Source organism: Neophocaena asiaeorientalis, unplaced genomic scaffold, assembly GCF_003031525.2.
Source record: "Neophocaena asiaeorientalis asiaeorientalis breed wild unplaced genomic scaffold, Neophocaena_asiaeorientalis_V1.1 scaffold400, whole genome shotgun sequence".
Classification (NCBI taxonomy): Eukaryota; Metazoa; Chordata; class Mammalia; order Artiodactyla; family Phocoenidae; genus Neophocaena; species Neophocaena asiaeorientalis.
Genome location: NW_020175089.1, coordinates 2,848,281 through 2,870,831, shown reverse-complemented (window position 1 = coordinate 2,870,831; position 22,551 = coordinate 2,848,281).

Genomic DNA, 22,551 nt, shown 5'->3' with positions numbered 1-22,551 from the left:
ACACACACACAATTTCCCCAGGATAAAAATAAATAATGCATTATTTTTTAAAATGGATTTCATTCACCCTTCTCCTGCCTAAGTTCTTTAAAATCTATAACTGATAGATAATTATCTCATTAGGGGTACTGCTTTCTCCTCACAGTAGATTCTGATCCCAAGAACATGCCTGGGATTTTAGGGATGAGTGTTATTCATAGGGTGAAAATCCATAAAACACTTCCTTTAAGTCTTCCTTTTCCAGATCCTACAGGGAACTCACAGCCCAGAGATAAATCTCTGATCTAGTTCTGGGACACTATGCATGCACATTTGAAAATTGGAATAATCATGCAAAAAAAACATGCCTGCAACATTTCAAGCAATGTGCATTTTAGCTTCCAGTGACCAATGTTACCAAAATATGTTCTATGATTTTGTAGAAAGGAAGGAACTTGGGACTGATGCAGCTACAAGCATTTGAGCTGAAAAACTTGGGTTGGAGATAATGTCTTTCTTATTCCTTCTTACATCTGTTATCACATTGCCTTTTCTAACACCTTTTCTTCATTAGCTGAACAACCACCATGTTAACATCTTACTTTTAATTTTGTGGAACTTTTGGAGAATATGCTCAAAATATGATTCCCTCCTCTCCCCCTTCCCTCCCATATCATGTTTGAGATAATAAAGGTGTAAGCGATGTTAATTGATGCATCTGTCAATAAGATTGAGCTTGGAAAAGATGGACATTGGTCTGTAAAGCCCCAAGGTAAGCTGTTTTTAAGTTTGGTGTACCCAAAACCATGATTTTTTTTTAACCTTTATCTTAATGGATGTATTCATTTAATACATATTTATAGATAGAGAGAATACAACATATGCACAAAATACTTCAGCCTTGTAATAAGAAATGAATCCCTCAGGTAAAATAACCACTGTGCATGACTCTATGCAAGATCAGGTGTCAACTATATCCAAAGGTTGAGATTGAGAGACAGGAAAGACCATTTCTGGATGGAGAAATTAGGGAAGGGTAATGAAGGAAGACAATCTTGTATGAGTCTTGAAATAAGGTAGGGCTTTATTAGTCAGACATTGAGAGAGGGAGGTGTCATGCACAAAGACACAAAGCCATGGAAAGACAAGGAATGACTGGGAACAAGAAGTTAGAAGATGGGCTTTGCATGGAGCAATGGAAGGAGAAAAATATTACAAATGTAGGTAGAGATCGATTTTGGGGGACTTTGAAGCCATACTGGGGAGGTGAAGGCATTGGGTGAGTAGTGGGGAGCCTTGGAAAAGGTGTGAAGTGGAAAAAGATATAGTCAAAATGCACATTCAAAAGATTACTCTGAGGAGGAATGCAGAATTTGTTGAAGTAGGGAGGGGCAGTGATTAAGCAAGTCCTTTAGGAGATACTGCCATGCATTTCAGGTACAAGTACCTGAACTACCGTGGTGATAATGGGAGCTTGCCATCTCCACCTTCTTGCCTCTAGGTCAATTCTCAACCTACTGTCATCTAGCTTCCTCTACTCAACATAGCCCAAACTGAATTTGTCTTTCTCACAAACCTACCTCTCCCCATATTGTCCACATCTCACTTATGATACCACCTACAGTGCCAGCAGTTAGAAATTTCCAAGTTAAGCCAGCTCCTTCCTCTGCTGAGCCTTCTTTTATCCAATCAACCTCAAGTTCTCTTTATCTATCCACATAAATATTTCCTAAATCTAATCCTTGTGGCAATTCCACTATCCTTATTTAGCTCATCTAACATTTGCAATAGCCTTCTATTTGGTCTCTCCACATCTAGCCATAACAAATAGTATAGTGGTTCAACATTTGGTCTTTGATATCAAACTGTCTGGGCTCTCAAACTTCTTAGCTATATGGCCAGGAAAAAGTTTCTTCATTTCTTTCTGTCTCTCTTGTTTCATATGTAAAATTGTAAATCATAGTGGCCTATCTACTAAGGCTGTTAGGAGAAGTAAATGAGCTAATGTTTGTATAGCACTTAGAATGGCATCTGGCATGTAATAGGTGCTATCTAATGTTTTCTGTTTTAGTTAAAAAATAATCCACCCTCCCTACTAGGAGACATCTAGCCATGCCTCTTTCCCAAATTCTGTAGGCTAAATGCTTAAGCTGTATACATCCATGGTGTACAATCTTTCCCATGGTCTAGACCCTGCTTAATTTTCCCGTCTCATCTCCTACCACCCCTAACTTCACAATTTAAGCCCAGATAATATAGAACCACACGTAGGCTCCCCAGATCCACCACACTCAATCACGTCTTCCTGGTTCTCCTCAGAAGAGTTTATCTGCTAGCTATGTCCCATCCCCCTTTCCCTGATACTGCTTACTCATTCCTGAAATGCCAGTCAGGCATCATTTCCCCCAGGCATCCTTCTGAGAATGCCCAGGTTGGGCCATATGCATCTCCTCTCCACCAACAAGATAATTTTACCACAGCATGAATTGTATAGTGCTGAAGTCATCTTTATGATCCTACTCCCAGATCAGACTGAAGACTTCTTGAGGGCAGGGGCTGTGTCTTATCCCATTGTAAATCTCACAAAAAGAAGGGCCATGCTAGATCTCTAGTAGGTTTTTATAAACATTTATTGAAATAAAAGAAAAAATTCAACAGGCTTGGCAGTTAACTAAATATGGAATTAGTGAGAAAGAGAGAGGTTGGAAGCTGATTCCACGGTTTGAAGTCCAAGTTAGCATAAGAACCTATGTCATATTTATAGAAATGGGGAAGTCAGAAGGAGGAAATTCTATGAGAGAAAAGAAAAAGAAAGAAAAACCCCGATAAGTTAATTTTTAAACAAACTAACTTTGAGATGCCAACAAAACAGTCTGAAATATGGGCTGTGTGGTATTGGGAAGAAGCCATGGTAGATTTGAGATTGACTGTGTTTGTCATATTTCACTAGATTATGCTGCACAACAAACATCCCCCAAGTCTCAGTGACTTGTAACAACAGAAGCTTCTTGCTGCTCACCTAACTAACATGTCACCTGTAAGTCAGCTGCAGCTCTGTGGTTCTATTGCTCTGTTCCAGGCTACATGTGGATTTGGTACACACTGTTCTCAAGGTGAAGGCTCAGAGTAAGTGGAGCACAGAGCCAACCACATAAGCACATCTAAAACCTATGCTCAGATGTGACATGTATAATATCTACTCACATTCAATTGGCCAAAGCAAGTCATATGGCCAGGCCTGTAGTCAGTGGTGTGGGGAAGCATGGCAAGGACATGGCAGAGAATGAGATATTATAAACAAATAATGCACTGCAGCACAGTGGGGCTAGCTGGGATTGTGTAGGTAGATCTGATCATGCACTTGATTTCTAATTGGAGGGGAAAGAGAAACTGATGAAGGAAGAAAGGAAGTAACTTAAAGGCAGTCCAAGAGATAAAGAGAAGAAGCAGAATAGTTGATTACAGTGCACTTCAAAGGAGAAAACAGTCCAAGAAGAGGTGGTCACATGGTCCAGTACTGTAGATGTCAATGAAAATGAGGATGCCATGTGACTGCGATGAGGAAAATGGGGACATTGGAGAGAAGAGGTTCATTACCTATGCTGAACCTATTTCTTCACATATTCTGAGCAAGTTGGCTAATCTAGGCTTAGGGTGACACTCACAGGAGATGGCCTAGAATGGTTTTGGACACTAAGTTCTACAGCAGCTGAGTCGTGTGGACCAGAAGATAAGAAACTAAAAGCATATAACGTAGCACTCCTAATTCTCATCAAGTATTAGGAAGATTGTCACAAGGGGGTGGGGTGACACCTCCAGGTCCTGGGTCAGTCTAGAGAGCAAGATTCCTGACAGTTGCTGGATAATCTAGAGGCAGATTTTTGCTCAGTTAAGAAAACAATGTTCCACAGCCTGGAAAGTCCAACAATGGAATGGTAACATTCATGAAATGATCACCTCCCAACAACAACCACCACTGGAATTTTCAAGCAGAATTTAAATGACCACACAACAAATATGCTGTGGAAAAGCACATCATGCACGGGACAAAAAGTTAGGCCAATAGATTTTTACTGTCCCTTTAAAGTATAAACTTTATACTTTATGATTTATGATCATCATATGAAATATGTTGGCTCCCTTATATCCACCACTTACTTTTTTGTTTCTCTAACTCCTTGCAAATACATTCAGCTTCATTTTCCCTATTAAATAGGTGTTTTCAGGTATCTGAATGTTATGGTTTGAATTGTGTCTGTAAAAGGTATGTTGAAATCCTAATCCCCAGTACTTCAGATGTGAGCATTTTGAAAATAGGGTCTTTGCACATGTAGTTAAAAAGAGGTCAGACTCGAGTAACCTTGGCCCTTAATCCAACATGGCTTGCATCCTTAAAAGAAGAGAAGAGACAGACTCAGGAAGAAGCCATGTGATGAGAGAGGTGAAGATTAAAGCTGCAAGCCAAGGAATGCCAAGGATTGCTGGAAACTATCAGAAGCTGGGAAGAAACAAAAGATACTCCCCTATGGGTTTCAGAGGGAGCATGGCCCTGCCAACAACTTGATTTTGGACTCCTAGCTCCAGAACTATGAGAGAATAAACTTCTATTGTTTTAAGCCACCCAGTTTGTAGTACCTCGTTAGGCAGCCGTAGGTAATGAATACACTGAAACAGATTTCTAAAAGCAGCAAAGTATCTTTTGAAATGCCTGCTGATGAGTTTGTTGTAATTAATTTTAATTAGAGTAGGATTATCTTTCTTGAAGCTACAAACCTCCATGAGTATGAAAGACAGATAAAATTCTACCTCCTATGAAGAAGCAGGAAAAAAAGTATTCAGTATTATAACATCTGCCTTCCTATGACTTGTCATGAATGAAGTAACATTGCTCTAACAATGCTCTTTGTGAAACTTACTTTGACTCTTACTTGTTTCAAAGATTTGAGCTCTAGCTTGGCTGGAAAACTCTCTTGAGATGTTTAATAGTTGTAATTGTTTTAAGGAGAGAGGGAAAGTACAGATTCTCATTTGATTAAATAAAATATTTTTGCTTGTGTTAAATGCAGCTGCAGTGGAAACTTTATATTCCATTATTTACATTTTCGTGGGAAGCACTTGGCTTTGGGAGGTACAAAACAAAGGACATTAGGCTTTCAGTCTAATCAAAAGGGTGTGTCTTTCAGACAGGTGATTGGTACTGCAGAATGTGGACTTGGCAGCCATTGTGGAATGCTCATCCAAGTACATATGTGGGCACAGACATGGAGATCAAGATACAGAGATGTCTGGAAGCAGAGCAACCCTTGCAGCCACTAACGCTCAATAAAGCCACTTTAGCTTACAGGGAAGGTCCCGAGATGTGCTCAAGGGCAACCAGACCAAGCATGGACTGGTCTGAATTCTACTGAGCTCATTAAGTGCTCTGTAAGCACCCACTATGTGCATCTGTTGGCCACAGTCACCTGGAGGTTATACATGATATATCCATAGCACTGAAGTACATAGGAATTGTTCTCACCACTTTCTAGATGAGATAAGCAAGTCCAAGACAGGTAGTCTTATCTTTCTAGTGTCATATAACCAGTAAATGGCAGAAGGGGGCCTGGGACCCAAGTCTCCTCCTTCCTAGTGACTTACACTTACCCTACAATCAAAAAATATGAACACCATGGTTCATTTTCATATACATTTGTGTAGAAGACACATCACTTCGCACAACTTGTACCCCCTCACTCTCACAGGAGTAAGTCTCAACACAGACTCCGGTCCGCTCAAGATGTTCTCCTAACAGCTTTGTTTTACGTTAAGCCAGGATTTCTCTTCTACTTTGAAATGCCACCAGCAAGTATATGATAAGAAGGAAAATCCATTCCAGTCCAACTGTTATCATAAAACCTTAATCATCTAGGCAAGTAGCCATTTTCAAACTGCCTATGTTCTGCATCAATACTTCCTTTAGAAACCTACCAAGGCCTTTGTATCCATAGAGAGTACAGAAGTTTGCAAACATTTTGAGAGTTTAGAGACAATCACTGCTGAGTCATAGTCAAGTTCCCTTCCTTGCCCTGATGCCAAGCATTCTGCCATTTGAGAAAAACAAAAACAAACAAACAAACAAAAAAACTCATTGCTGCTCTATCCTGGTACCATGGAAATCCACTGATTTCCCTTGAATCTTTCAGTTCTACTCAGGAACCCAGTTCAAGAGCCAAGAACCCACGTAGTTGGATTCATGGTCATGAGGGCACCCTAAAAGGAAGGTTTGGCCTGGAAAGAGACCAAGATTCGAACTAACTAGCTAAAGATGTAATCAACAATAATAAAAAAATAGAGGTAACTGGTGTGGGACATCCATTATAAGCCAAGAACTGTCTATACATTATTGTTACCATACCCTACCTACCAGGGATGTTTCTCAATGTTTTCCAGAAATTGATGTTATGAGTTTGGCAGAGCTGAGACTGGGAAATAGGACTGTCCAAATTGAAAATTCTATGCTTTTCTTTTTCATACCGTAAAAGCCAGCTTTCACATACTGAGTATTAGCAGAATCGGAAGTGCTCAGCATTGTCCTTGCAGCACTGTGCTCACAGCCTTCTGTTCACGGGCAAACATCACCATCTTGTAAATGGAGATGAAACTGGAGAGACCCCTTTCATGGTAGTAAGTGAGGATGCTAGCAGGCAGAGCCAAGTCTCCAGGCCACAAACCTTGGCCTCCTTCCCATCCAGCCAGGCTGTCTCTCAATGGAAAATGGAAAAGAAGCTCCATGCACTAAAGACTGAAATTTCAGTCTCTAGGGTTCAGCAAGTGTCCAGAAACAATGATCTACTCTTACAAGACCCAGATCCCTCTCAACATACCTTCTTTCCACTCTGACTTCCCTAAGCCCCACAGGAATGGGGTGTTGACACCCACACATTGACTGTGTCACCAGATTCCCTACAAGGCCATGAGACCAGTGCCCTGAGAAATCACCCACATCCCAGACGGTTCTTCTGAATATCCAATTAGTACATTTTAAAAGTGATAAATAAGATGTGGCACATATATACAATGGAATATTACTCAGCCATAAAAAGAAACGAAATTAAGTTATTTGTAGTGAGGTGGATGGACTTAGAGACTGTCATATAGAGCGAAGTAAGTCAGAAAGAGAAAAACAAATACTGTATGCTAACACATATATATGGAATCTCAAAAAAAAAAATGGTTCTGAAGAACCTAGGGGCAGGACAGGAATAAAGATTATTCTGCCATTTGAGAAAAACAAAAACAAACAAACAAACAAAAAAACTCATTGCTGCTCTATCCTGGTACCATGGAAATCCACTGATTTCCCTTGAATCTTTCAGTTCTACTCAGGAACCCAGTTCAAGAGCCAAGAACCCACGTAGTTGGATTCATGGTCATGAGGGCACCCTAAAAGGAAGGTTTGGCCTGGAAAGAGACCAAGATTCGAACTAACTAGCTAAAGATGTAATCAACAATAATAAAAAAATAGAGGTAACTGGTGTGGGACATCCATTATAAGCCAAGAACTGTCTATACATTATTGTTACCATACCCTACCTACCAGGGATGTTTCTCAATGTTTTCCAGAAATTGATGTTATGAGTTTGGCAGAGCTGAGACTGGGAAATAGGACTGTCCAAATTGAAAATTCTATGCTTTTCTTTTTCATACCGTAAAAGCCAGCTTTCACATACTGAGTATTAGCAGAATCGGAAGTGCTCAGCATTGTCCTTGCAGCACTGTGCTCACAGCCTTCTGTTCACGGGCAAACATCACCATCTTGTAAATGGAGATGAAACTGGAGAGACCCCTTTCATGGTAGTAAGTGAGGATGCTAGCAGGCAGAGCCAAGTCTCCAGGCCACAAACCTTGGCCTCCTTCCCATCCAGCCAGGCTGTCTCTCAATGGAAAATGGAAAAGAAGCTCCATGCACTAAAGACTGAAATTTCAGTCTCTAGGGTTCAGCAAGTGTCCAGAAACAATGATCTACTCTTACAAGACCCAGATCCCTCTCAACATACCTTCTTTCCACTCTGACTTCCCTAAGCCCCACAGGAATGGGGTGTTGACACCCACACATTGACTGTGTCACCAGATTCCCTACAAGGCCATGAGACCAGTGCCCTGAGAAATCACCCACATCCCAGACGGTTCTTCTGAATATCCAATTAGTACATTTTAAAAGTGATAAATAAGATGTGGCACATATATACAATGGAATATTACTCAGCCATAAAAAGAAACGAAATTAAGTTATTTGTAGTGAGGTGGATGGACTTAGAGACTGTCATATAGAGCGAAGTAAGTCAGAAAGAGAAAAACAAATACTGTATGCTAACACATATATATGGAATCTCAAAAAAAAAAATGGTTCTGAAGAACCTAGGGGCAGGACAGGAATAAAGATGCAGACGTAGAGAATGGACTTGAGGACGTGGGGAGGGGGAATGGTAAGCTGGGATGAAGTGAGAGAGTGGCATGGACTTATATATACTACCAAATGTAAAATAGATAGCTAGTGGGAAGCAGCCACATAGCACAGGGAGATCAGCTCAGTGCTTTGTGACCACTTAGAGGGGTGGGATAGGGAGGGTGGGAGGGAGACGCAAAAGGGAGGAGATATGGGGATATATGTATATGTATAGCTGATTCACTTTGTTATAAAGCAGAAACTGACACACTATTGTAAAGCAATTATACTCCAAAAAAAGACGTTAAAAAAACTGATAAATTTTATGTCTGGCACATGGTTTCATTATGATTATACATCATCTTATTCATAACAACATTTCTCCATAGAATTGCCTACCACCTTGTCAATCCCATGTGTTTCTTTTCGTCCAACCTCTTCTTTTAAAAATGATATCTGTTTAAGTGCTCAAAGTTAACAGTAGTAATAAAATATCATCATAACTTACTCAGACATGATACCCTGAGGAGGGCCCAACATCACTTTTTCAATATTCTTAACAAAAATTTGTAACACCAATCTAATCATGAGAAAAAAAATCAGACAAACCCAAATGGAGAGATATTCTACAAAATAACTGGGCAGTACTGTTCAAAGTTGAAGATGTCATGAAAGACAAGGGAAGATTGAAGAACCATCACAGATGGGGGGAAAGCAAGGGGATGTAATAATTGAATGCAATGTGGGATCCTAGATTAGATCCTGGAACATAAAGGGGACATTATTGGAAAAATGAGTGAAATCCAAAAACATCTGTAGTTGAGTTAATATTGTACCAGTGCCAATTCCCCTGTTTTGATCATTGTATGATCAAAAAGATTTCTTATGTTTTACTTTGTAGGTAGAGAGAGGGCTCAAAGTCAGACAAGAGTTGAAACCAGGCTACTTGTGTTGGAATCCCAGCTCTACTACTTCCAAATGGTATGGCCTCAGACAAGTTCCCCAAACTTCTATAAACTTGGGATTCTCAATTGTTAAATGGGAATAATAACTACCTCATAGGTCTGTTACAAGCATAGTATAAGACAACGCATGCAAAATGTGTGGTACAGTGCTTGGCACATGGTAAGTACTCACAACTAGAAGCTATTGTCATTACCTTTAATCAGTATATATCTTTTCACCTCTTAGCTGGATGTCTAATAAACACATTCTCAAAAGGACATTAATGACTGATAATAGTTGATCATATTACCTTTACAGGAATAATTGCGTTTTAGTGAAATTACATTACAGGTGCTCTGAGAGAATTCAGTGACAGATTGTATTTTCTAAAGATGACCCTGACAATGTCCCCCACCCAAAGGCATTTCTAAGACCTTGCCACCCTCCATCAAGAGGTAGAGTATATGTACCCACCCTTTGTGTCTGGGCAGCTTTTGTAAGTGCCTTGACCAATAGAATATGATGCAACTGATGCTACATGATTTCCAAAGACAGATCTGAAAAATGTCATGTACTGAAAAATTCCTGTTGTCTTAAAATGCTCACTCTTGGAATCTAACCACCATGTTATGATGAAATCGAAGCAGTTCAAGGAAAGGCTTGTGTGGAGAGAAATAAAAGTCTGTGGCCCACATCCCCCACTGAGCTTCCAGCTAACAGCCAGCACTGACTTGACAACCATGTGAGGGAATCATCTTGAGAGTACATCTTCCAGCCCTGGTCAAGTCACTCACCTGAAGCTGCATGGAAAAGAGATGGCCTGTCCCCATCATGCCCTGTCCAAATTAAAATTTTGTAATCAAAAAATACTACTGTTGTTTTAAGCCATTAAGATTTGGGGGGTTCATTATACACCTATAGGGAAGATCTTTTGATGGCAGAAACTTACAAGAGTAGGGAACAAGAACAGAGAATTTTTAAAATGTGGGCAGAGTTGAGAACTGGAGCTGTAAAGGGGCTTGAGTAGCCTTGAAGAACATTCAGTGGACTTGTGTGTCCATCTTTTCCAAAATGCAAGACAACTCAAAAGCTTTTTTTTTTTTCGCCCAGCAGACTAGAAAATGGAACAAAGTGGGAACACCTAAGACTGGACAGAGTCCTGCATAGATTCACAGGGAAGTTGGTACCCACCATCAGAGCCAATGTCAAAGTTAGTCCCTGGGCGGGTCTACTGTAGGAGATGAAGTTTGGTGTTCGAGGTGCCAATTCATGATGCCTCTTTCACTTGTGGTTTAAATCAATGGAGAACAAATCCAAGTGACAAGAAAAGAATTCAATCCAGTATCAGAGTTTTGACTTCCAGATGGAGGATTTCTGGTATTTTGTGTCTGAGGAAGACGTGGCTTGGGCTTGAAGGCAAAGGGGAACTGCCCACATGCTCCTTCACGCCCTCCTTTAGAATGTGCCTGCAGGAAGGCCTGGGTTTGTGGAGCTGGGCAGATGCAGTGGTAGTCACTGCCTGCCTGGCTCACATCTCAGGGAGGAACCCCCAAATTTCTAAGCCTTTCTCTAAAAGGTCAGCCCCACCTGACCTGCAACACACGTACTTGCTCAAAGGAAGCAAAACAAATTCAATGGGCAGCTGTGAGCAGGGACCTGCCAGAGACAGAGTCAGGAGCCCAGTCCACATGGAGAGCTTCCTCTGTCCCAACTCACTATCAACTCAGTCATTCCCCACCTGCGATGGAGGGATTAGGGAGGAGCCAGGGGAGAAAGGCAGAAGTTTCCTCCTCATACTTTCTGAGAAGGCAGAGTATCCTAGTTAGAGTCTGAAACAAGACCTTGGGAGACAAGAGCTGTTTTCTAATTAAAAGCAGCCATGTGTCTGAGTAGTACAGTAGCTCTTAAACTTGACTGAGTATCAGAATCACCTGGAGGGCTTGTTCAAACACAGATTCTTGGTCCCCACCACCTGAGTTTCCAATTCAGTAGGTCTGGGATGGGGCCAAGAAATTACATTTCTAACAAATTCCAAGAAATCATGATGTTGCTGGTCCAGTATGAGAGCTCTGATACAGTGCATTTTACAGTTCAGAAGACACCAGCACACGGCTTATCTCAGTTAAGTCTCACATGATTCATCATTGACAGGTGAAGGAACTGAGGCTGGTGAGGACTGAGGGTCTCATATAAGCTTACACAATACTGACCTAAGACTGGGACTTCAAATCCAAGTCTTTTGACACCAACTCAAAAATTCTTTTCACTGAACTATAGTTGTTTACTGGAATAGAAGCAAAACAAAGAGAGAAACCCAGGCATCCTTTAGGTATATAAAAATCAGAGATGAGTATTTTGTGTACTTATTATTTTGGGAGGGTAATTTCTTCAACTAATTTTACGATTCCTTTTGAAAGATTTCAAAAGGTCTTGCATATATTGAGAAAAAGAAGACAGGGAAAGGTTGTGTGTTTGTCTGTTTTATCTCCACCTAGACCAGCAGAGCTAGGAGAGTTGAGTGCCTCTAGAAACAACCATGGTTGTAGTAACAGCCACTGTCTTGCCCGGAGACTAGGTAAAATTTGGCACCGTTGGAATAAGGAGTGGGAGTGTTGGCTAGTTATGACTCGTAATTCTTTTCATAAATGAGCCATTTTTTAAAACAGATAAAAAGTCTTAACTAAAATGAATTAATCTATAAGAGTGCTATTTCAGACAATACCAGAGGAGATGTTTTAAAAAATAAGATCTTTATGTCACCTTTAATATAGCTCCATTTGGATTGGAACCAGGACCACAATCTCTCCATTAGTTCTCCTGACCTCCCCTTAATTAACTTTTTGAAAAACCAGGACGAACAACCAACTGGTGTGAGGAATTAATGGAGATCATGTGCTGACGAGTTCAGTTTTCCATGTCTCCTTTTTAATGCTGCTAAAATGAGGACAAGAACCCTCCTGAGCATTTCCAAGGAGTCACACCAATTTTTATGATACATGATTATTTAGTTATCATAGGCATCTCCACTTACAAGTGGGTCTTGATGTGATATCTAGCATACCTCAATCTAGTGTCACAATTACTTTGGCCTTCTGGATAATGACTTGGACTGCCAGGCACCTGCTCCTGCCCCACGACCCCATTTTATGAACCACAGTTGGCAGCATGACTTGCCAACAAGTTCTCAGTTCCTGTAATGTGTGCAAATTTGTGTGAATATGTGTATGTGTGTAAATGAGGGTGAAGGATTAAGAATATAAAAGCTTTCCTAATTTTTGATAGTTTTTATTGAATGATTACAGAAAAAGGACACATTATTAAGTGCAGACGTTGATAAGTTTTCACAATCTGAACACACCTGAGTAACCAGATCAATAAACAGAACACTACCAGCCCCATGGAAGCTCCTGTCACTACCTCCACAAAGGCACCCACTATCGTAACTTCTAACACTATAGATGAGTTTTAGGAATGTATAAAAATGTATGCTATGGTTTGTACTCTTTTGCATCTGGCATCTTTTGCTCAACATAATGTTTATGAAATATACATATATACATATATATATATATAATGTCCACTCTCATTGCTGGGTGGTAGTCTATGATGTAAATATACTGCAATTTATTTACCCATTCTACTGTTGATGGATACTTAGATAACTTTCTGTTTGGGGTTATTATAAATAGTGCTGATATGGGAATTCAGGTGTATGTCCCTTGGTGCAACATGTATGTGTTTCTACTGTGCATAAACCTGAGAATGGAATTGCCAGATCGCAGGTTTGCATGTGTTAAACTTCAGTGCATACTGCCAAACAGTGTTCATAAATGGTGGTATCAATTTACACCACTGTAAGCACAGCATGAGAGTTTTGTTTGCTCTACATCCTTGCCAGTACTAGGTACTGTCAGCATTTTTCATTTCAGCCGTTCTGGTGAGGGTATGATGGTAATTCATTTTAGTTTTAATTTGCAGATGTTGGATATTTGGATATTGTCTTTGTGAAGTGCCAGCTGTCTTTTGCCTATATTTCTATAACTGTCTTAACCTCCTTCATCTGTCTTCTCTACTCTCTTTTCTCTTTGTAAAACTGTATCCTATTTCTGTTTAAAAAAACCCAAATGTCCAACAGCAGGTAAATGGATAAATACACTGTGACATATTCATACACTGAAATACTACCCATCAATAAAAATAAATGATATCTGGATACCCATTACATCAATGAAACTCAAAAACATTGTCTTAGGCAAAAGAAGCCAAATACGAAAGAAAACATACTGTATGATTCTATTTGCATGATATACTAGAAGAGGCAAAACTAATTTATAGTGACAGAAAACAGATCGGTGGTTTTCTGAGGTTGGTAGATAGTACTGACTGAAAAGGGCCCTGAGGGAACATTTTAGTGTGATGGAAATGTTCTGTCTTGACTTCAGTAGTGGTTAGTTAGATGGATGTACACATTTGTCAAAAACTCTTTGCACACTTAAAATGGGTAATTTAATTGTATTAAACTATATCAATACTTCAAGAAAATTGATTAAAAAGAAAACTTTTACTGAGCCCTACTATGTGTAACCCATAGAATAAGGTCAAATTAGGGCTTTTCTTTAGTCATAGTGATCAGTCAAGATGCCCAAAGACCCACATGTACCCCAGTGGAGAGCCATATCTCCCTAGAAGGAAATGCAGAGTTGCCAACATCTTTTGAAATAACTATTTTGATTGAAGACATCACAAAACTTGGTTCTGGCTACTTTGGCCACCTCATACCTCACAAATTGTTCAGTTTCCTCTCACAGCTGCCTACCAGCCACCCAGACAGCCAGCCAACCAGCCAGCACACTTAACAAGCTGGCCCATCACCACGTTTAAAATATACAAGGAGAATGCAGGCATGTCCAACCCTGGGCTGAGGAGAGAAGCCTTCCCAGCTAGTTTTCTCAATACTTTACCTTGCAAGAGCCAAACTCTAGTCGTTTTGCTTGTTTGTTTGTTTTTTGTTTTTTTTGAGTCTCAAGGGAAACCTGACAGGGTCCACGTTTCAGAAAGCTCCCCTCCCAGTAGAGAACCAGAGCTGTGATATTTTAATAGCCTTTCTCAGCCCCTTCCCTGGGAACATATTATTATGTGATCATTAGTGATGGGCAAACCTCACTGGGTTTCCAGGTTTGAGTCTGTGCCAGAAGTTGAGAGTTCCTCCTTATTAATGATTCCAAATCGCCCCCATTTTCTCTCATTTTATGTGTATGTATGTCTTCTTTACTTGGTTTTGTCTTATGGACCTGGGCTTGATCTCCAACCCTTTACCTACTTTTCACCCCAGAAAGAAAAAAGGGAATGAGATGAGGCTGGCAGTGTGAGTTCCCTGAATGTTTCTCACCTGGCAAGCATACCATCTCCCTCTGTTGATGTGCCTGCCCTGGGCTGATCAGAATTGCAGTTAGGCCCGAATTATTGGTGTAGCCAGAAAAGAATGACTGGACACTCGTTGTGGGTCCACAGCCACATTTCTGGGGGTGCCCAGTGAATCTGTGAGTCAGTAAAGAATGAGGCTTTTCCTCAGAAGGCTAAGAGATGTAACTGACAAAGGCCTGTCAACCTCATCCTAAAATAGTACCCTTAGGACTAAGTAGCAGAGACCATAGAAAAGCTGAAAAGGGAGCATTAAGAAGGTGCAAAAAATATGTGAACATTCTTCCTTGGAGGCAACAATTTCTGTTTCTGGAATATAAGAATAATGCATTAAATTCATTCTATCTAAACTCAAGCACTCCTATCAGTTATCCCTGTCTATATTTTTCTCCTTTAGAAAATAGGAGTGTTGATATTTATTCCATGAACTATTTTGTCAGGTAAGGAGGTAGTGGAGTACTGGATTTATAAATTCGAGATTATATTTAATTCAAATCCATAGAGGCTCGATCGCAGGGCTGGAAGTCAAAGCCTACTTTTAAAACTGGACCCACCAGCCAGGATCTCAGAGGGTCATGGGGACAGTGGGGATATGCAGTTTCAAGCCCTTTCCAGCTTCCATTACAAGAATCCCAGAATACACCATGTCCTGTGACCTTGTAGAAGGCTGGGAATGTCCAGGTCAGAGGCAGCAGCTGGCCTAGGAGGGCTGCCAGAATTTCCAGGACACTGATGCATTCAGAATAGGAGAAAAGGGAACATTGGAGGGGGTGCCTGGCAGAAGAAGGAGAGGGGAAGGAAAGCATAGGGAGCCCTGAGCTGATAAATTCAGATTTGTGTGTTACACTCAGTCTGAAAACACCCATGAGTCACTTATGCTAATATGTATTTTCTCTTTAACACATTTTCCCCAGTTGGTCTGAAACTATACTGTGTTTACTATGAGTAATCTCACAGAGTCACAACACAAAATTTGCTTTTCTGCCCAAGGAGCAGCCACTTGTTTTTGGACCACATTCCCCCAGTGTGTAGCTAAATCAGGGAGAGCATTTCTGCCACTGTTAAGGCCTTTCCACTGCTTTCTGTGACGCTGAAGTGACTGTACCTGCTTCTTAAGGAATTCTTCTAACAGACCAAGAAGATCTGTGCCCTATTTATTGTCTTAGTTCTCTTTAGTCAATAATTTTGATTCTCTCTGAGCCTTTGTTTATCATGTTGTATTGCCATCTTTAGATAATTTCAGGTCAAAGAAAAAGAAAATAAGAACAAAAGGAAATAACTATTCAAAGTATTATCTGTTTTCCAATCTGTCCTTTTACAATTGCACTGATTTTATTTTAGAAGTGGTTTGACAGATGGAAATTGACAAATGTACATAGAACAACGACAGTATCAGAAATGCAAAAAATATCTAGGTCAAACGAGGTAACTAGTTATCATCTCAGGTGACAACTTCATTGATTGGTAGTGACTGTTGACAGTGTTGTACTAAGAAAGAGCCTGAGGCCACTTCCAGGTTTAGCAGAATTAGTAATGTCTGCCACAGTAGTACCTTTGTGACGAGTGGGGAAGGAGAGTGTCAGCACAGACATTATGAATTTGCCATTTCTGGTCTCAGCAAAATGTTCATTCAAGCAATTAACATATCAAATGGAGTTCTCTAGTAACTGATTAAATTGAATAAAGACCTGAGCATTTCATTTGGAGTACATAGTGGATCAAACTACAACTCAGGGCACTTCTAGCCCAATCATGCTTCGTATCCGTAATCATATTTTTACCCTGACACAGAAGTAAGGGACTCGAAGACTATCTTCTAGTTTAAGTCATAAATTGTGGAAACATATTATAATTTGTTTCTGAAATCGCAAGTCCCTTCCATCTAAACACATTCAATATCTCCCTACTCCTCTGCTCCCTTCAGCATTCTTTCTCCTTCCATGCTCCTCGTGTGTCCCAAACAGAAGTTGTGTGACCGATGCTCAGAGAAAGGTGTTTAAATGAGGAAATGATGGTGTCATCCTTTTTTAACTGTTGATTTGCTTCTCTTGTTTACCTAAGAACTAGACAGAGCATTGAGCAAAGAGATCTTTGGTCTTAGCCAGGACTGAGAAACCACACCTAATTGGTGAGTCAAGAGAAATGGCGGCCCCTCTTTTGCAGTGTATAACCCATGAGTGCATGATCCATATGAAAAGTCCTTAGACAAGTCTTAAATCTTTAAGCTTTAATAAATGTGGTTTTTGGGCTGAAAAAAATTTTTTTTTAGTGTTAAACAGTAACATTTTTTATATGTGATAAGAGCATCAATTTTGCTAGCTACAGATGATGTAGATTACCATTTGGGCTAAAACAGGCATTATTTACTACATTTGGGATCAGAAATAATAATATGCTGTATTAAATGTTCATAGTAGGTGCTAAAAATGTGCAGATATATACAATTGTGCTAACTAGCAATGTATTTGCTTTTTGGCATTGTGTTAGTCAGTTCTTGCCACCATAGAGTTGCATAACAAAATACTCCAAATCTGTGCTTACAACAGCATTTACATTTCTCACTCATGGGTCTATAAGTCAGCTAGGACTGTTTGCTTTAGACTGGGGGTTGACTAGACTTGGCTTTGGCTTTCGGTTGGGTTCAAATCTATTCCATGTGTCACTTTTGGGGGACTTAGTTATATGAGGCTGTTGCTACCTGGGTAGTGCTTTTCTCATTGTGATCATAGGAGCAGAAGGAAATGAATGAAACCACCTTTTCTGTAGACTGCACACAGTCATTTCCACCCACATTTCACCGATTAAAGTTCATCAGTGCCCAGCTCCATCATCAATGGATAGAGAAATTAATTCCACTTCTAGGAGACAAAATGCAAAGTTACAGGGCAAAGGATGTGAATATACTGGGTTGGCCACAAGTTCGTTCGGGTTTTTCATATGCTGTTACAGAAAAACCTGAATGAACTTTTTGGCCAATCTAATATAATTCTAAAATAGGAAGGGTATGAGAATTAAGACAATGAACCAATTTACAAAAATACCAGAATGTTCCATCTAAAACATCAAGTAGGAAAGTATTATAATGAGGTAAAAAGAATCAGGCTTTAAGTACCAGGAAGATCTAAGTTTGAATCTTAGCTCCATTCTTTTCTGACTATATGTCTTCAACAACAGGTAGGTCTTGGGAATGCTGGAACGGGTAAAGTGTCCATCAGCAGGGCTTTGTAGATATCTCTCCCTGTGCTCTGCCATGAATGGGACTTCATTTTTTTTGCTTGTCTATTTTTTCACTTACCTGTCTGCTTTCCATATTTGGCATCAATTTGACTCAGCTAAAAGTCACTGTGCTAGTTAAGGCATATAGTTTTACAATGAGCCACATCTGGTGCCAGTGGCCAGTATATGAATAGGGCAGGTGCGTAAGCAGGCACATACCCTTGGTTCAATCAGCCATGGCTGATGGGAAGTCACACATACTGAGTCATGCTTTTAAAGTAAAGCTGCTGTTAGGCTGAGATGTCCATTCTTAGAGAGAAGACACAACTCCCAGTCCCTCCTGAGTCTAGGCTGGGCCATGTGACTAAGATTCCCCAATGGAATATAAGCAGAAATTATGTGTATCGCTTCCAAACAAAATGGTTAAAATGCTGGTGCCTTTTCTATGGTCTAATTTCCTGTCAAAGACTCCAAAAATGGCACTGCCACAAGATGGAAAGAGCCTGGGTCACTGACTGATAATGTGGAAGGATTCCTGTAAGAAATAAGCATTTAAGGATTAACACTTTGGGGTTGTTTTTATATCAGAAGACTGTCCATTCTGCAGGGCTGGAAGAGAACAGTTGTCCCTACAAAGGGGCTGATGGTATGGTAGTCATTGAGATTAGGGTGTAGAGTGGAGCAAAGCATAAAAGGCTAAACAACTGAGCAAAGACTTCAGCTGGAGAGGTCCAAATGTTCTGGGTAGGTTTACCTGGGGTGGCTTCACTGAGATACACTCAGCTGAGAAGGTTGAGTTCAATTAGGAGTCAACTGTATCTGTCAGGGAGCGTGGCCTGTGTAAAGGATAAGCTCCAAATCCAAACAGTTGTCCACACTTTTAACTCCTACACATTAAGGAGGGCTTTCATTTAACACAGAGAAGGGAGGATTAACTTTGTGGGTCTGTTGCTCCCCTGGGTATGGTTTCTGAAATATCTTTCTTAAGGACTAAGCATCTCTCTCTTTCATTTAGGGGCTATGCTCACCCAAATTCACCAGTTTTAACAAAATTTGAAAAGTCATCATCTCTTTGGGGAAGGCACACTACCCTCTTAGCCTCCATTAGTAACGAACATTGGTACCAACTATACTTTCTTAAGCTCACTGATGGTGAGGAAGAGAGGGAGCTGTTCCCTCATTTCTAACCATACCTTGACCCCGGCCTCAAGTTTCAGACCACTGAGGGGGATGATGATTGCCTGAGTCATATAACTCTGCTAAAGTCCATCTTGGACTGCAGGGTATTCCAAGGCCAAAGAGAAGTAGGAAGAAGAAAGCTCAATCCCTTGCAGCTGTTTGTCTCTCTCTCTTTCTACTCTCACTCTTTTTCCTGACACAAATCCAGTTATCCAGTGCTGCCCTCCCCTAGCTGGCACACCACCCATGGCAACTGAATTTACTCCAGGCTCTTAACATTTTCTCTGTGAGATGCACTACAATTGCTTCTGCTTCTCTGGTTAATGAGGGTTCTGTCTCCCTCACTGGACCTATGCTGCTCACCTCTCATTAATAGAATCCAACCTCAGTCTGTGTGTTGCCTCCACCCCACTCACCAGTTCCTCTCCTTTCCTCTGACAGATTCACCTTTATCCTGCAGGACTGACTTCCTTTTGGACCCCAAGAGCCTCCTAGCTCAGTAGCTTCCAATCATAAGAACAAAAGTAGTGACCCCCTTTTAGATCTGCATGGCATCATCATAAACAAGAATCCTGCAACACCAGTACTGGAATGGGGGCCATTCATCTTCAGAAGAAAGGCTTTATTCTGAAGCTTCTTTTCCCAACTGATAACCAGTCTGTCACCACAAGAGGGAAGGGTGGGGTGGCAAGGCATTGAAGAAAGGGGAGGAGGGTGCAGAGCAGCAAGCTTATTAACCTTTCCAGGAGGCTTGTGATTCAAGCTTGTGGAGCTTAACATTTTTTTTTCTCTCCCAATTATTTTAATGATGCTGCAGAAAGTCCTAACTTCTGTGCTGAGACTGTGTTGCTGCCACAGTCTGGGCTGATCACATGGTAACATTCCGACCCAGGCTGGGTCACCCCTTAAGAAAAATCAGCTTGGGAAAACCACTCCTCCTGCTGCCTGCCTCTCACTCTCTCTGTTATTTTTTTTTCTCACTCTCTCTGTCAAGGGCGGGGGGATGGGGACGGGGGTGTGGGGGGGGGAAGCCTCCGTTTTAAGAGCTTTGAAGCTTAAGGCTCAGATGTGAGCTTTTGCTTCAGAGTTTATTAGTTATTTTTTATCCCCATCTACCACCCCCCTCCAAAAAGTTTATGTTCACTAAGAATGGCAATTATTTGACTCTAATTCAAACCATTTTTGTGTCATTTAGATCCAGGCGCATTGCTTGATCTCAATAATAAGGGAATGTACCAAATATTTTTGTTGCTAGAGGAACTATAGTCATATAAGCCAGTTCATCAATCATGTGTTTTTTCCTTTCGCAGTCTTAATGTATTCCTCATTTCATTTTTGAGCAAGAAAATTAATCCTATAACATAAACTTAAAAGCCAACTACTGTAGTCTGTACTTTGAACCCAGATACAAAAGCAAACATTCCTTCCTATTAGGTTTAGATCAAGATGTATTGATTCAGGAGGTTAACTAATACTTAGCAGGAGGCTGATTGGGGGCTGGAAATGTGAGAGGCAGAAGGCAGGGGGAAGCAGAAGAAGTGGCTTTTCTTCTTGTATATGCACATATACACTTATCTGCAGGCATTGCTAGATTTTCAATAATCCACCACGAACATCATCATGACTATGGGGACTGTAAAGATGGAGAACATCTTTCTACAAGGCCAGCCTCCCTTCCCATTTAACAAGAGCAACTAAACATTGCTGGGGATTAGACGTTCCAATTTGGATTGTCACCTTCCATGTATTAATTTTTTAAACTTTTATTAACATATCATCCACATAGGAAGAATTGTGCTTATTGTAAGTGTACATTTTGATGGATTTTCACAACCTGAACACACCTGTGTAACAAGAGTCCAGATTATAAAATAAAACATCAATAGCACCTAGAAGCCACTCACACACAACCCCACCCAGTTACTATCTCACCAAGGGTATCCACTATCCTAAATTCTAATACCATAGTTTAATCTTTTTCTTTGAAGTTTCTATAAATGGAATAATATAGCATTTATTCTTTTATGTCTGGCTTATTTCACTCAGTATTATGCTTGAGAAATTCATCCTTGTTATTGTGTGTAGTTGCAGACTGTCCACCCTCCTTGCTATTGATATTCGTTGTATGAGTACACAAAAAGTCTACATCCGTTCTATTGCTGATGGCTATTAGGGCAATTTCCAGTTGGCTGTTATGAATAGTGCTGTTATGAACATTCTAATACATGTCTTTTGGTGAATATATGTCCACATCTTTGCTGGGCTTATTCCTAGGAGAGGACTTGCTGAATGTGGAGTGTGCATGTGATTAATTTTAGTAGAAACTGCCAAACAGTTTCCACGCTGGCTGTAACTAATTTATTCTCACACTAGCAATGTATGAGAGTTCCAGTTGCTCTATATCCTCACCAGTACTTGATATGTTCAGTGTTTATTTTAGTTATTTTGGAGCGCAGGTAGTGATATTGCATTGTAATTTGACTCTGCATGTTCCACACCCGTTTTCATTTCTATGCTTCAGTTAATTTCCAATCATCCCTTAACCTAGCAAAGGCCAAACTGACCAACCAGTCCTCCCTCTGCAAAGACTATCTTTCCTATAATGATATCCCCACATCACCTCCTCCACCCACCAACATGGACTTTTCCTTTTGTCGAGTTCTTATTGAATTTATGCACGGAACCACCCCATTTATGCTTGATTAGTGGTGTTATCTGGGTAGTGTTATGCTCTAAATGTTTCTCCTGTGTTATTCTGTCTTTCCAACTGGTGGCAGAGTCCCTTGAGGACAGAGTCCAACTCAGCAGGTCATGTATACCCACACAAATCCACCGGGCTGAGTTCACATGAATACAGGCTGTGCCCGGATTGGACTGAACTTTGCACTTTTTGCCCAATCATTATGATGCCCAAGAGCTTTAGCCTAGATGCCTGATACTGATTAAAAAAAAAACACTCAAGACTTAAGACGTTAAATAGGGCAGGAAGTTGAATAATATGGTTTAAAAAAATGGTTCTTGGAGTTAGAGTTGGATTTGAATCTCACACAGACCAATTTGGTTCTTTGTAATCTTAAGAAGTTATTTTATGATTCTGAACCTCAGTTTCCACATACACAGAAAGAACAGAGTTGTAGTGAGGATTTAACAAGAATAGATAGCTAAGTGTCTGGCATGTTGTAGGTGCTGGAAAAGTCCATTCCTTTTTCCATACTCTCCTTCTTTGAAGAGGTCTCAATTTCTCAGTCTTATAAGAGGATAAAACTCAAACAGCTTTGTAGATCTTTGATTGGCCAAGCCTTCTTTGTCAGCCTCTCTGAAATCAAGCAGTATCCTGAATTAGATGGTGAATTTTGAAATAAATTTAATAACATTTTCCAACAAAT